The sequence below is a fragment of the Myotis myotis genome, unplaced genomic scaffold, assembly GCF_014108235.1.
Source record: "Myotis myotis isolate mMyoMyo1 unplaced genomic scaffold, mMyoMyo1.p scaffold_m19_p_12, whole genome shotgun sequence".
NCBI classification, from domain to species: Eukaryota; Metazoa; Chordata; class Mammalia; order Chiroptera; family Vespertilionidae; genus Myotis; species Myotis myotis.
The window spans coordinates 35,244,196-35,258,325 of record NW_023416316.1 but is presented as its reverse complement, the minus strand read 5'-3'; positions in this window follow the sequence as shown (position 1 = coordinate 35,258,325).

Here is a 14,130-nt window from a genome sequence, read left to right as displayed (position 1 = left end):
CATAAAAGGAAGGAAAAAGGAAGGCAAGACAGGAAACAGGAAAAAGGAAGGAAAGAAAAAAGGAAGAACGGACAAAAGGAAAGGAAAGGAAAGGAAAGGTGTTCTAATTTTAAATAACCATTTATTCTTCATAATCATTGGTGACTCACTGAAATTATATATTTGCTATAAAAGTTAAAAATAAAGGTTGCATTCTTTATACATTTTACTATAATTAAAATGCCAACATGAAAAAATATTTTTAATGACAAACTGACAAAAATATACTTTATTTTACTGACATACAATTTAAAGATTGTAGCCTAGCTTTCAAAGTCCCCCCCCACACACACATTGAATATTGGTAGCTTTTCATCCCCCAAAATTGAAAAGTCAGGAGATCAGTTATTAAACTTTTACAGGAGTTGGATTGTATTCTATTAGTTATTCCCTTGGTGTGTGTTTTTATCATCTTCCTTTCTAACTACAGTACTTTTTACTTCTCTTACAACTTTCATTTGAGACACCTAAATAACTTTGAAGAATAAGAGATTACATGGTACCCTACTCGTTCTAGTATATTGCCAGTTGGGTGTTCCTGTTAACTGTGGTCATATTTTTATCTACATCTTGTCACAGATTCCTCTATTGCTATTTTGTAGGTTACATTTTCATTATAACACCTTTTATATTCAGAATACATGATGAATATTTCATCTGTAATTATAGGAACTCTGAGAGGAGTGTGAATTATACCTCAAAAAATAAAAATTAAAAAATATAAGTCTGATATGCAAGGTACTGCTTATTGCTAGAGTTCACAAATCCACAAATTGAGGTTCATAAAATTATTGTTTGTTATGAAAAATACAAACAAACATTTAAAATCTAATTGAGTAATAAAGATTCTCACTTAATAACACACAAAGCCATGTTATCTCAGTCAGACTTACTTTCTACTTATACTTTAATAAATTGGTATCTATCTAAAATGCAGCTGTTTTGCTAGGGAAAAAATAGAGTGGGCAAGTATTTAATATATTTAGAAAGGGATGTCACAAATAACTAAAGGAAAATTATTATTCAATAAACAATTATTCAAAACTTTTTATGTACTTAGGGAAAAGGGGCTATCTAAGTACATACCTCACATACAGAAAAAGTTACAGATAGTTTGGAAAGTAAAAGGGAAAAAAACCTCAAAATTAGTTTTAAAATGCTACTTCTATAAATGAAAAGGCAGTGAATTCTTATTATCATTCTGGAAATGTGGAGAACTTTGCAAGTTTAAAATCAACAAAGGTTATCCCAAAAGAAAGTGTAGATATATTAACCTAACTCACGTAGTCTTTGCTTAAAACAGCAGCTTTTCCACCTCTGTCTCCCAGCAGTGCCTGGTCAGGTCTTCGCTAGAGCACCTGTTGTATTTATTACTATCCGTCACCACATATGTGGGCTCCTGGCAGCCTGGGACTGTGCTCTATTCAATTTTGCATTACAGAAGTCAAGGCATGCAGCAGCTGCTCAATCAAATATCTGAATGACTTTGCAGTAATTGTGTGAGCACTGGCCTCAGCATTAGGGGGCCTGGGTTCTAGTCCCATTTTTACCGCTCTCTGCCCTCATGGACATTGGTTTGTTGACCTGTAAAGAGAAAGGTTTGTACTACATTCTCTAATTCTATCCTAGCTTTCAGTTTTTATTCTTGTTTATCAGTGGTTCTAAAAGAACATCATAAAAGGCCAAATAATGACCCAGCCTCAAATTTGAATACTTCTTTTTGGAATCTAAGCCTAGAAGACCTAGAGTACCATTAGGGCAGTAACAAAATCCTTAGATGGGAAATAAAATTGAAGGGAGTACTAACATACATTTTCTAATGGCCACACTGTGTGAATTATGGCAGGGGTGGGTGGGTGGGTGAAGTTAATCATCTTTTCCAGGTACCTAAGGAAACAATTGCATTACATTCTATAAAACCTTTATGAGGTTCTTGAGGAAATTAATTTCCCCATTTCCTAATTTTTCAGTATCAGATTACTTTTGAGATAAGCTGAAAAGAAAAGACAGTTCTATAAAAACATCATTTTCTTTCTTTGTTTCTTAAGAAAGGTCTGTGCACATAACATGATATAAGTTTTCAAACCAGTGGGCCCCATGACATGAAACAATGACATTAATTACTTTTCTTAAAAGTAAATCTGGGAATTTACACCCCATTTTAGAAACCCAGTTAAGTACTTTTCCTTATCTAAAAACCAAGTTGAATGCATAGGCACATGCCAAGATTTCCAGTCCCTTGAATCTCCGGGGTGTTTGACAATGTCTGAAACCTCTTTAAAGAGCATATTAACATGTATCCAAAAAGTTAGACTATAATACTATTTAACTGCTCGATTTTTCCATTATGGGTCTGTCAGCAGGAATATGTTGCCCTATAGTACATGACAAGTGAAAACACCGGTAACATTGTTTTTCATAGAAAGAAAAAATACCAAAGAAGCAATTTCTTAGCTAAAATGTCACCTGTTAGATGTATAGGGCTCACTGTATTTTGTTGCCCTGGTAACGGACGGTGTAAAATGACTCCTTTGCACCGCTCTACCAGAGTGATTGCATCCTGTTTCTTTCTATCATTTTACAAGAGGCTGTTTTCATTCTCCCTTCCTGACCATATTAAGTGTAAAGAGATTGAATTACTGTGCTGTACCGGCTCCATCTGACGTGGATTTAAGAGTTGATATTGATGTACTGAGAACTGTGTGCTTCTCCAAGAAAAAAAAAGCTACAAATTATAATGAATTTGACTTTTATGTATCGACCATTCAAGAGTTGAAGTAGGGTTTCTGCACCCAAGGGATAGGCATGGCCTGATCAGCATTTTTCACTTGAACGGATCCAATTGATAAAGCAATATACTCAGTGTCACTCTGCTTGATCTCCGGGTTTAACAGTAGTCATGCTCAAAGTAGATACATTACTCTATAAATTTCACCCATAAAGAGAATGTGCTGGCCATAGCTTTCTATGGCTGCACTCCTTCCGACTTTGACCTGAGCAGGGCAAAAAGGAGACCCACTCCACTACTGTGCTGAGCCCACGCTACACGCGTGTGGGCTCTGTGTGCTCATTAGGTTCGTATTCATGACAATCAGGAGCTAGACGCCACTTTCCTTCCTTGTCCAAACTCGCCCAATCAGAAAGTACTTCCCGAGAAAACCGGCTTCTGGCTCCCTCCTAAATGGGAAATTATTCTCCGAAGTGGCACGCTGCTTGGTAATTATCCAACTGTTTCACTCTGTCACTACGAACAACTTAATGCCTCAGAAAACCATTTGGCTGAAAATGTCATTTGTCCCAGATTTGAAATAAGAGAGTGCTTTTCTTAAAGCAAGGGTTTTTGTTAATGTACTTTGGGTAATTTAATTTTTGACCATGGCTACATAATACTTGTAATTTCACTGCATGTTCCTGCTTTTATAACCTAGAAATGCATAGACAAAACAAATGAGAGGGTGTGAGGAAAAAATGAGGAAAGGACGTGTCAGAAGAAACGGGAAAGTGGGTCCCCTGCCCTGCTCCGGGGGTGGGAGCCGGAACAATGCAGTTATCTACTTTATTTACTTAAAACTTATGTCATAGGAAAAGGACCTCCAGTTAATTGCATTCCTTGACTGGTAATTCCCTTTCAGGCTTTTATATAAAAGACCGTTCTTGAAGCCCTACTGCTTGATCAGTTTGGAGAAGCAGGAGATTCTGCCCGCACTGCCAATTTGGATAACTGTGTGTTTAGACTTCTTAAGTGACTTCAGCTACGATGATAAATGACCATTTCCCATCTTAGGGGAAACATTGCAAACATTTAAATAGCTAACTGATGACCTTTTTATTGTTTGATTATTCTTAATATGTGTACAACAGGAAACTGTGGTATTGATTTGTTCTTTTCTGGTAAAAGGTTCATGTCAGTCTCTGTGTGTATTTCTCGGTCTCTCTCTCTCTCTCTCTCTCTCTCTCTCTCTCTCTCTCTCTCTCCCCTCTCTTTGGCTCTCTCTCCATCCTCTACTGTCTTCTACCTCCTACTGCCTCTTGACCCAGTTTCCTAAACTGTCTACATCCCAGAAATTCATTAATGTAAGGGGTCCAAAAAGGTTCTAAAAAAAACAAACAAACCCAGCTTAGCTTCTAAAATATTCATTGACTTCGTCCTGTCCCTGCAATTATGTCCTCTGCCTTGTGAATCTCTGCCATGGGGTTAACACCCTACAAGCAGTGGTTTCCTGGCTCTGGCCCCTGGCCCAGTAGCATCAGCATTGCTTAGGAACTAGTTATAGAAATGCAAATGACCAGGCCCACCCCAGAGCTATGGAACCAAAAACTCTGAAAATGGGGCCCATGGATCTGTGTTTTAACAAGTCCTCCAGGTCACTCCGTTTTTTCACAGTTCATCCATTCTGGTGATCACAGCCTTGTCACCATCATGGCTGAAACCAGCTGATTTCAAGTGACACGACAATGACCAGTTGCTTTAGTGATCTGTGTGCTCCGTGCCCATTCCCCCTGGCCGTCCCCTGCCCTGGCCCAAGAGTTAATTCGGTTTTATCTTTTGAATCATACAGAGTTTGGAGAAAACACCTTAACGTACCTTTAAGCAAGACCAACCAAGCCATTAAGTAGGAGAGGAATTGAGGAGAACATGCTCCCAGAACCCATTTCTAGCCTGGAGCTCCATTCATGGCCCGCTGCTGCTGACTGTACCTCTTCAGCAGCTCATGCAGCCTCGGTCACCTCCTTTGCAAATGGCAATAAACCATCTAAGTCATGGGAGTCATCAAAAGAGAGCAAATGATAGCTGAGGATAGGCTTCTTAAATCATAAAGAGCTACACAAATACAAGAAGATACAATTAATATTATAATCACTTTTTATCTTTCATGACAGCTTTAGAATAGTTACTAAGGATTTAGATAATGAACTACTGCTGACACCAAATGTCTTTTTCTTCTCTATATGCTCCTGGAGAAATGGGGGATTTGGAGTAAAGAATTTCTCTCTCTCTCTCTCTCTCTCTCTCTCTCTCTCTCTCTCTCACTTTCTCTGTGTGGGCTCCGGACTTGCTGTATAAATAACCTGGCACATAATACCACCTGCTTGGAAGATGGTGTGAAAGAGCAGCTTCGGTTTTGTGCTCAATCACAGAACCAGTCCCACACCCATATTTTAAGAAAGATAAGAGAGCTGCCAGGCGTAAGTGCCTTGTAAATATATTTCCTTCGCCGGGCTCCAGGACATGGAGAAAATGACAACCAGAGATAGTCCTGCCTGGAATGCGTCCTACCTTCCTGGACTGGTAATCAAGGGAGAAGTTTCAGGGTAATCAGGACACTACGATAAAAAAATTATACATATGTGGGCGGGAACTCACAGCTCTCCTCCAAACTCCCCCTTTGTCGTCCCCCCCCCCCCCCCCCCCCCCCCCCGCCACACACACACACCAGAGACTGAAATATTTAGAGGAGCCTTGTCCACTGGAAAAGCATTCTAGCCACATAGGTCATATAAGTGTTTTCTCAGAGCCACATTTTAAAAGTATCGAAAGCAGGGCGAGTTCATTTTAAGAATATATTGTATTTAACCCAATATGTCCAAACTGTTGTCAATTTTACATGAATCAGCGTAAACGCTGGTGGAATAGCTCACATTCTCTGTATCATGTTTGAATGTGGTGTGTGTTTTATACTGAGGAGCACATCCCCATTGGACTGGCCACACTTCAGTGCTCAGTAGCCACGTGGTGAGCGTGACTGTGGTCCTGGACAGCAGAGGTTTAGAGAATCTCAGGGTTTAAAACGCAGATTGGGGAAACATCAACGGTCTTACAGCAAAGTCCAGGCTCCATCAGTGTGTCCTTCTCTTCTCTCCCACGCGTTCTTCTCCCCCTCTTCCCCTCTCCTGGCATGTGCACACACACACACACACACACACACTCATACACACACGCACACTTCACCTCAGTCACTCAGCACACCTCACTCACACACACCCCAACTCCCTGTGCATCCGCCCCGCCCCCCCCCCCCCATGCCTCCATCCCCCACCCCGATGCTGTTACTTTTATCTGTCTCAGGGGAGGGAGGCCTTTCTCCTGAACAGGAACCGGAGGCGCTGGTGCAGGCCTGGGTTGTGGATGCTCTGCACTCCCACCAGTGGCGCTCCTGTCCCCTCGAAGGCCTGGCTGAATGTCGCCTTTGACAGGCGTGCACCCGTTTCTATTCAGCCTCACGCTGGTCTGTAAAGACAAAGGAGGAAGACAGAGGCACCATCCCTGGTCTTTGGAGGAATGGAAAGCTCTGCCTAAGCTCCCTAAACAAAAATCATGTTCCGAAAGCAAGGACATTTTCTGGGAAATATGGTAAAATTAAAAGGTGATTAAAACCAAGTCATCTTAGAGCCACTCAAAATGTGATAAGCCTTTAAAAATTAGGATGTGCTAATATTTCCAGAGAATGTGTAAAAATACCCATGCTGCCTACATGATGCTTTTTGTTGTTGTTCTTTTTTTTTAAAGAATAGCTGGCTTTTGATCAGTGGGGCCTCTTTGGGAACAGATAGTAACCATCTTGGGTAAACTCTGTATCACCTTACATCCTAATGCCTCTCTGTCCCCCAACCCCACATCCTCTGAACATCTTCCTAAACCCCTCAGCAGGCCGACCTGTCTGGTTATGCGTCCTGCACCCTCGCCTGCGCCTGCGCATGTGGAGTCCGCATCAGGGCAGCGCTGGTTCAATTAGTCCTGCTGATGCGATACAACCGGATAAAAGTTTATGGCGCGCTGTGCTGGTAAGGATGCCTCCTCTCACGCACAGTCAGCGAAGGCTGGAGGGCCATTACATCTTAATTGGGTAATTTCCTTTCCAGGTCTCCAAAGGCAGGGTTGCTGCCTCAAAGGCTCCACTGAGCAGGGCTGCCGGTGCCAGCTGGTATTAAACGTTGGCAGTGCGAGAGGACCCCGGGTCTTATTCATGGGCTGGATCTTGTAGGATTTTAACACCGTTTTACATGTTTTAAAACAGAGAGTTGGGTCTCTCATGCCAACCTCTTTGAAAAGGAAAGTATTTGGTTTAAAAGATCCTTTTTGTTCCAGTTTTTCTTTCTTAGATTCCTCCCCGCCCCCCGTTTCATGCACACTATACTTTTAGGGGTTACAACCACCTTCAAAAACATGTGTTTCTATACCAAAAGAATTTTTTCTAGTTCATTTGAAATTTTCAAAATGTGTTTGGATATAGATGTTAAGTGTCCACACACACACACACACACAACTTAAAGCTCAAAGGAAAGGGGTCCCTTCTTTCAGTCCATAAATTGTACCAGTTAACTGTGCAATACATTGCTGCTGTTTTGCAGAGGACAAATACAACGATACAAAGCAAGGTAGACTTTATTTAAAATAAAAGCCATAATGTAAAAATGTAAAAAAAAAAAAAAAATAAATCTTTACCATAGCATTATAACTAAACCAAAACAGGAAAAAAAAAAAGTGACTAAATGAACCATTGCAGGGAGGAGAGGTCGACAGAGGGAAGAAAGAGCAGGAGGTGCCGTTCTCACCCCCACAGAATCCTCGCAGCAAATTGCTGTACTTTAAGGAGAAGCAATCAGTGCTGATTGAAATATCCCTGAATGTCGTCGTAATGACATTCCTCTTCTCCCTCTTGTGTCTGGCATGATAGACCATCATCAGAAATGTGCACCATCTTGCAAGGTGCACTTTCTAAAGACAGGAAGACCCCTGCATGTGATCCTAAGACCAGGAGCCTTCCGCGTGCGTCACACCAGGCCCCATGCTCAGAAGGACTCCACTAAATGCTCTGATGTCGCCATCCTGATATTGAGAGTCTTAATAATTTTAAACATGGGGCTGCACATTTTTATTCTACACTGGGCCCTGCAAATTGCCCGTCCTAGATGGACAGAATGTAACTATCTAGTTAGAGAATGTCCAGATGAAAAACATTTCATCCACAGCTTCCCTGACAAGGTAATCAGCAGGGAAAATGAAAACAACAAATAGAACACTGTCACATTTTATGAGGCTAATCCTGCCTCTGTCCTAGCTGGTTCCCCAAAGAAGTGGAGGGATTTACAAAAGCAGTCAGCAACCCTGGACCCCAGCTTTGGGTCAAAGACCCACCTCTTGGTTCCTCTGTTGATTGGGTTGCGTTCCGGACCAACCCATGTCATGTCACATCAAGCATGACCTAATGTGACAGGACATAACACAGGCTGATGAAAAACAGGAGGAGGATTGAAGGAAAGAGTCCTTTTGTTTAAAATGCCAACGAGGATGTGAGGCACACCTGGGCGAGCAGAGGTGACCATAATAAAATAATGCTGCTAAATTATAAATGATAGCCTGTGCATCTCCAGCCCTTTTCATCCGTGGCTGTCGAGGCTCCACAGACTTGGTTAAGCTGTGTTGTGATTTTTCGGTGGGTTCTCATGGCCACAGGCTTTGGTGTGAGAGGATCTTGGGTAAGTCTTCCTCATTCAGAGATGAAATAGGTCCCACCCTGGTAGATAGCTGTTGAAAAGAAATAGCGCACAAAAGCTCCAAAAAGAATGTTAAGAAGATTGTTGTCCAAGGTTAAAATAGATAGAAAACCATCAGACAGTTCTTTTTTGGTAAGTGAATGAAAAAGTTAAAAGTTATTTTTTGAGCCTGACCGGCATGACTAAGTGGTTGAATGTATGAACCAGGAGGTCATGGTTCGATTCCCGGTCAGGGCACATGCCTGAGTTCCGGGGCTCGATTCACAGTAGAGGCAGCCAATTGACAGTGGAGCTGAGAGAATATTCACTGTTCTATTTTTAGCCTATCATGATTATGAAAAAAACCCACCTTAATCTACTGAAACCCAGCATTAGCTTCTAGTAGGTATCTCACGTTTTAAAATGTCTTGTCTCTATGGCTTTCCAATGAGAGTTTAAGAGAAGTGAGACTACTTTAATATTTTTAAATGAATTTAAAAATTAAACTCTTCTGACTTTCCTTGTCACATGCAGTTAAGCATAGCGGTAACTTGCAGGAAGCAGAAATGCCACTTGATGTTAGAGTCACACAGACTGTCCTACTTGCCCACCACAGGCCTTTGGGTAAGTAATTTTGCTGCCTCAAGCCTCTTTTTCTCCAGCTAAAATTTAGAAGAAACTCTATGGGTTATTGTGACAATTAGAAACAACTCATCTATACTAATAAAAGGGTAATATGCTAATTAGACCAGACGTCTTCCAGATGACCTTCCAGACATCCTTCCTGACAAAGCCAGCCGGGCCTGGGCAAAGCCGCCCGAGATCCCAGGCACCTTCGGCTGTGGCCAGCCTGGGCAAAGTCGCCCATGGTCCTAGGTGCCTGCAGCCGACCGGAGGAGGGAAGCCTGGGTTCTGGGTGCGGGTGCTGAGGTAGAGGCAGTTAGGGGCAATCAGGCTGGCAGGGGAGCAGTTAGGGGTGACCAGGCAGGCAGGTAGAGGGGTTAGGAGTGATCAGGCAGGCAGGCAGGCAAGCGGTTAGGAGCCCAGTGGTCCTGGATTGCGAGTGGGATGTCTGCCTGCCACTTTAGGCCTGACATCCCCCGAGGGGTCCCGGATTGGAGAAGGTTCAGGCTGGGCTGAGGGATACCCCCCTACCACCATGCACAAATTTAGTGCACCGGGCCTCTAGTACAATGTATAAAACAAAATGCACTGTCCCAATGATGCCTGACCAACAGTTGTAGGCACTCAATAAACACTGTTATTATTATTATGGCAACCACTACTACTGTTATTATCTTATCATCTTCATTCTTACCATTATCATACACCTGCACTGGTCACTCTACAACAGCTTAGCTAATTTAGTTACTATTTTCAAGGGCTAATAATCTAAAATAGGACCAATACAATAAGTATATGCAATATATTAGTGGTGTCATTCTTTATCTAAAGTGTTTCCATTATGAAGGAGGGGGGAGGAAGCCGTGAGCCCGCCTGGCATACTGTGTTCACTTAAGCTAAGTGCTAATGCATTGACATTGGCAGCAGGCGGTGGACCTGCCAACCTTGTGGGCTTTCTAAAAGGGAGAGTTGGCATAAGGGGAATTCAGACAGACACAGGGATGCAAATAACCTTACAGCAAGCATTGTGGCTACTCCTGGGCACTTGGTTTATTTATAGTTCAAAGCTGATCTGAAAGGCAGTAAGAAAATGACTTAATGGCACCTCCTCACCTGAAGCAGGGCTTGCTTTTCACCTGGAGACAGCTCTGGACAAAATCCCAGTCGGCCTAATAGCTGAGCCATGCCAAGGGAGTGTCACGAGGGACTGGGTGCTCACCAGGAAGCTGTCGCCCTGAAAGGCAGCCTCTATGTCTTTGTTTGCTTTCTTCTTCTTCCTTTATTTTCTTGCTGTCACTGAGATGTCAGAGTGCCCCTGACCCCTGGGCGAAGCTCTTGTTTTGTGAGCCATCTTGTTCTGAGTTATTTGGAGAGGATCCAGGGAAGTACAAACTGCAGTGACTAACGGGTTGGACTAGGACCCATGAGGGAAGTTTAAAAGAGAGGGGTAATGAGGCAGTCAGGAAGAGCTGAGGGTAGTTGAACAAAGGTCTTCAAGTACACCCAGTGGGATCACACAGAGAATAAAAGGCAGTTGAGGGCTGTCTCTAAAGAGAACAGAACAATAGGGACTAAACTCCAGGCGAAGAAGCCCAAAGCCACCCCGTTGGGTTCACAGCCCCACTGTGGGTCCCCTCCCAACCTGCTTGCCACTAAGTTGTCTGTTTACCCAGTAAGTGGAATAGAGAAGCAATAGATCTCGCCTCACTGGGCATCTGAAAGATTGTAGAAGATGAAGTTCAGTAGAGAGCTGGCCGGGCTCTAGGCCCATACTGATCTCCAAAGTGCTCTTCTTCCAGCCCTCAAAGGGATTCCATTCTTATCACCTTCACAGCAACCTTTGCCTTTATCCCATGCAAAGTAGAACCATGTTAAAATTTGAAAGGATTAATGAGGTAATATAAAATAAGGTCATGCACTGATTAAGTAATGGGGCTAAGCTGCTTTACTACCAACGCTGACATGCATCTGCTTTCCTAGTTTCCACCTGTGTTTGTAGAAGCCAGAGTTGTCCAGGGGTTAGTACTCTCAGAGTCAGCTTGTGTCATGATATCTCTGTATCCTGAGCTGACCACAACAGCCTAGTGAGGAATATCACCTGCAGTAAGAGTAAGTTTATCTTAATGGTAGCAAAAGTGGACTAGCTCAGGGCATTGTGGCGATCGTAGATCTCAGTCTGGCCTCTCCTAAATTGGTGGACAGGAAGAATGAAACCATCTTCAACCCCTAGTTAATTCACTGACCTAGATTATTTTCTTCATTAAATGTCACTTTCTGTAGATCAAATGGTGACTCCTAAATCATCAGATGGACCTAAAGTGAAGTTGTGAAGACAGTGAATTTTATTTTATACCTTCCCACTCATCCCAGGCAACCATGTCTTTCCTCCTCCATTATCTCCCAGTCCTGCCAAGTTAAAATGAATCAAATAATTACACAGAGTTATGGGAGACAGAAAGCCAATCTATATCGAGTTGGACCTGATACTTATGTTATCTAATTTGAGTTATCCATCCTTTGATCAGTTATTGTAGAGTCTACTATTTCCCAGGTAATGGAGAAGTTATGAGGGAACAGAGGTAAACAGAACAAAAGCCCCCTCTTTTTAGAAACTTGAAAGATGCCTGTGATATTATCATATCTTTGTGAATAGAAAGAAAATTGGCCTGACTCAAGTGTATAGTGCTGGGGAGGGGTGGTAGAAGATGAGGTTACAAACTTAGATATTGAAGGGTATTATCTGCCATGCTAGGATGCTTGCACTTTGCACTACAACTATTGAGGGAACAATGAAAACCTATAACCATGGTCATGATATAACTACATTTGTTTCCTTGTTGGTTTTTTATTTTAGCTTGGGCATTTTAATTTTTGATTGTTTTTTTTTTTTTGTCTAAAGTATGGAGGATGGACTGAATTGAGAAAAAATTTTTGAGAGGAAGATCAATTACCACGCTATAAACATAAGATGAAAGATGACAGGAGCCTAAATTAAGGCATTAAAATTTGAAAGATGAGAACACTTTCAAGGAATTTAAAAGGTAGAACTGACATAACTTGTAACTTTGATATTTGTGCATTTGAGACAGGGATAGCTGTGGCTAACTGAGTTTTCCACTTTGTTATAAAAATTTGTACAGTGCAGAGTAAAAACTCTGAAGGCTGGCAAATACAAATGAGTTGCCAACTTGTAATAAAGAGAAAAAGAATTATCCTTGGTGACTCCAGCTCTGAATCTTACTTCAGGCCTGGAAAGGTACTCGAAGAAATAATCAAACTATCAATTTTCAACCTCCTACGAGAAAACAAGATCCTGAGGTGCAACCACAATAGCTTTGTGAAGATCAATCCGATTGGCCAGACCCATCTCATTTCCTTCTGTGCCAGAGTGACATGCCAGGGTGATAAGGGGGAATGCAATAGCTGTATCTACCTAGAATGCAGCTAGAGTTTTGACTCTGATTTCATTTTACATGACATTCTTATTAACAAGTCAAGGAGATATAGACTGGTTCCAAGACTGTACTCAAAGGGGACCAAACTGAAAGGAAGAAATAAGAGCAATTCTACTGTGGTCCATTTAGTTAATATCTTTCCTAGTGGCCATTGAGAAGAGCATTAACCTTCCTTCTTCATTTGGAAGGAGTCACTAATACAATTTCAAGTTAATGATAATGAGTGAGGATAATGTCCTTCCTCCTTAAACATATTTGCTATTAAAAAGGGCAGGGGTCTACAATGAGGGATAATGATACAAGATGGAGAGAAACAGATGAGGCCACGTGGGTGAGCCAATACCAGAGGTTATTACTCACCTGAGTGTGGAAGTTGGCTGAGTTCCCACATTAAAATCAAAGCCCTATCCTCACACCATCTTCATCAGGCGTCATGTCACAGTTTAAAACAGGGTTATAACATTTGCGATAACCCAGTTGGAGTTTACTTGATAGTACTTGAGAATGGAAAAAAAAATTTAATTGTTTAAGGAACAAATTTTGCTTGTTCTCCATTTATACAAGAAAAATAAGGGTATGACCCTGGACACAGAATACGAGTTGACTACTAGATGTAGGATTGGTTCAAAGAGCACATAAGTTAAGGAAGTTGCTTAGAATAATTACTAAGGAGGATAACCAAACCTATCATCCCAGAAAGTGCCAGCCTTAACTGCTGGTGAGTATGTTTGTCTCCTTCAGACCTGATGTTTCAGAAGTGGACCTAATGCCATATGCTGCAATCCATCTTTTCCCACTCGCAAAACTGACATTTTGATCTCCAGCTGTCTGTCTCCTATTTCTTAATTGGCCCCAAATTCCTAACTCAGGCAGAGAAGAAAAGCATCATTTATTGGCCCTCTAACACCTCACCAGTCTGTACGCCTGTCTCCTTTGTCTTCTGGGAATATACTACATTGTGGAGATGGTGCAGGAACACAGCTGTCCCCCGCCCCCACCTCCACCCAGGAGATTTCTTAATTGTCTCTTAAGTAGCATGGGTACCAGAGGCCAGACAGAAGCTGCAGCAATGGTCTTCCTTCTCGGTGTCCCAGAATCAGGGTTGTAAATTAGTTGGGTCATTGCCCTTTAAAAGAGGAGGACAATATGAGGTAATAATAGTCAAGGTCATCGTTGTGCATCCAATGAATTCTGTAAACCAGCTGTAAAGATTCTTCCTTAGCCACCCAGTATAAAGCCGAACACAGCTCTACAGGCTCTGGCTGACTTCCTAGATCTTCAGATCAGACGGTTTTCCGAAGTAGCTCTTTTCTCTTTGTCACTACTGACTTATTAAACAAAATACAGTAAACCTTCTTATGAACACAAATAGAGCAGTTGTGATTGCAACATTTAGCTATGCAACAAAGACATAGAGCCAACAAAAATGTTGACTCTGAATTGAAGAAAGGTCCCCCAAACAGCCTAGTTCCATACTAACATCTACTGCTTGTAGAAACACTGACTATAAACAAGGTCCTATGGTGATGACTTTCCT